Genomic DNA, 2,243 nt, shown 5'->3' on the forward strand with positions numbered 1-2,243 from the left:
ACCTTAGAATGGCTTATAAGGGATTACTACTTCCCTAGAGTATAGTAAATAGTTATAGAGGTACTAAAGGATTACGCCGACTACCACCAAAATAAACTAAACTAACACGCTCCTTATAGATAGCTCTAACTAGTGGAAGTCCTAGACTAACTATAGGGTAGTGTTATAATGGACTTTATTATAGGATTACCTAAATCCAAGGATCCCGACAATAAGGTCGAATACGATGGGATTATGGTTATAGTTAATAAGTTAACTAAATACGCCTACTTCCTCCTACATAAAGAAATAAGTAAGGTAGAATATATGGCATTCTAATTTACTTTAATAGTAATAGCGCAATATGGCGTACCCAATAAAATTATAATAGATAGGGACGTATGGTTTACCTCTAAGTTCTAGACAATAGCATTTACCCTTATAGGCATTAAATATAGTATGTCTACTACCTATCACCTATAAACGGATGGATAAATAGAATGTATAAACCAAATGGTATAATAGTTCCTTAGGTGTTATCTAAACTACCAATAAAACAACTAGGTAGGATTATTACCTATGGCATAATTGGCTTATAATAGCTTAAAATATAGCGCTACTAGTGTCTTACCATTCTTCGCGAATTATGGATTCGACCCAGCGGTATACTAAGTACCTAGAGTAATAAGGTTATAGAGCTCTAATAGAGAAGAATAGGTAAAAGAAATTATATAGATCCATACCTAACTTAGGTAAGACGCCACCTTCCTATAGGGAAGGATGGGAAAATACTATAACCTTAAGCATAAAGCTGTGCCTACGCTAGAAAAGGGGGAGAAAGTCTGGCTACTACGAAAAAATATCGCCAGCAAACGACTATTAAATAAACTAGACTACCTAAAAATCGGCCTATACGAAATCCTTAAATAAATTACGCTAGTTACGTTTAAATTACGTCTCCCGGAAAGCATGAAAATCCACCTAGTATTTTATGTGGCACTACTAGAAAAGGCTCCTTAAGATGTGGAACCTATAGTATATAAGTTAGATACTTATAGAGATTAGTAGTAAGAATGGGAAGTCGCTAGTATTATAGGCCATAGAATCGTAAATGGCCAGAACTACTATAGAGTTAAGTGGCTAGGGGAGGATAGTAAAGGAAACCTATAGGACGAGACCTAGGAACCTAAGGGGAACCTCAACTACCCTAAGAAGTTGGGGGAGTTCCGGCTAAACCAATCTCTTAAAGAAAGCCAGGGGATATTAGACTAGGATTCTGACCACTCGGACCGCCTTATAGTAAATTTTAAGGATTACTATTATTGGTGAAGGTGTGAACGACGCCTAGAGTGGTTACTTTAAGAGACACCACCTTATCCCATAAACCTATAGCCTATAAATTAGCCTCTTCTTAATCCAACTCTAGTTCTAGTTAAGTAGATTAATCTCCCACCCGCCTATTAAGAAGAGCCTTCTGTTTCCGAAGTTAGGATATATGGGCACGAGCTACGGCTAGGTTATTAAGAAGCCGCTCCTACGCCTTCTTAGCCATAGTAAGTTTAGCTACAATTTTGGCTTAGGAATGATTAAGCGATTACACTAGAAATTATAAGCCTTGAAATAAGGGATAGGACGGAAAACTAACTAGATAAAGCCATTACTCCCTTAACATTATAGCGATGCCGAACACTCGCACGAATATAGGCTTTGTAAGCTAATCGTCTTGGGGTATTTTCTAGAGAAATAATATAAGGAAGGTTATTTTTAGCATAGCAAGAATAGGGTATGGCGAGGAATCCACATAGGCTAATCTAGTTAGTAAGCCCTAGTCGTTTAAGTGTCTTATAGGAAGACATAAAGGGCTATAAATACTAAACTTATAATGGGGCCAGCCCCGCTAATATAGCTGGACCCCTATTATAGATTAACCCCTGGGCCGAAACCTTAGAAGGGGGGGATGGTGTTATGGCTACGCCGTAATAGAATGACCTATAGGATAATTACAATGACAGTAATAACGATGACTAGGGTTTTAACTAGGGTAATATTGCTTACGGCGACGATGCTTACCATAATATAGACACGTAAGTATTAGGGCACGTAATGAGGTTACGTGACGGCTCTATAGGCTCTATAGTGTAGAGCCTACAGAGCCGGCTCTATAGGCTTTATAAGGTAGAGCCTATAGAGCCAGGTCCAATAGTAGTATATAGAGATGACGGATTCCTATGGTAATCCATCATCATCAATCCACGATACAGTTA

Source organism: Paraphaeosphaeria sporulosa (genome assembly GCF_001642045.1).
Source record: "Paraphaeosphaeria sporulosa strain AP3s5-JAC2a unplaced genomic scaffold CC84scaffold_4, whole genome shotgun sequence".
In the NCBI taxonomy this organism is placed as follows: Eukaryota; Fungi; Ascomycota; class Dothideomycetes; order Pleosporales; family Didymosphaeriaceae; genus Paraphaeosphaeria; species Paraphaeosphaeria sporulosa.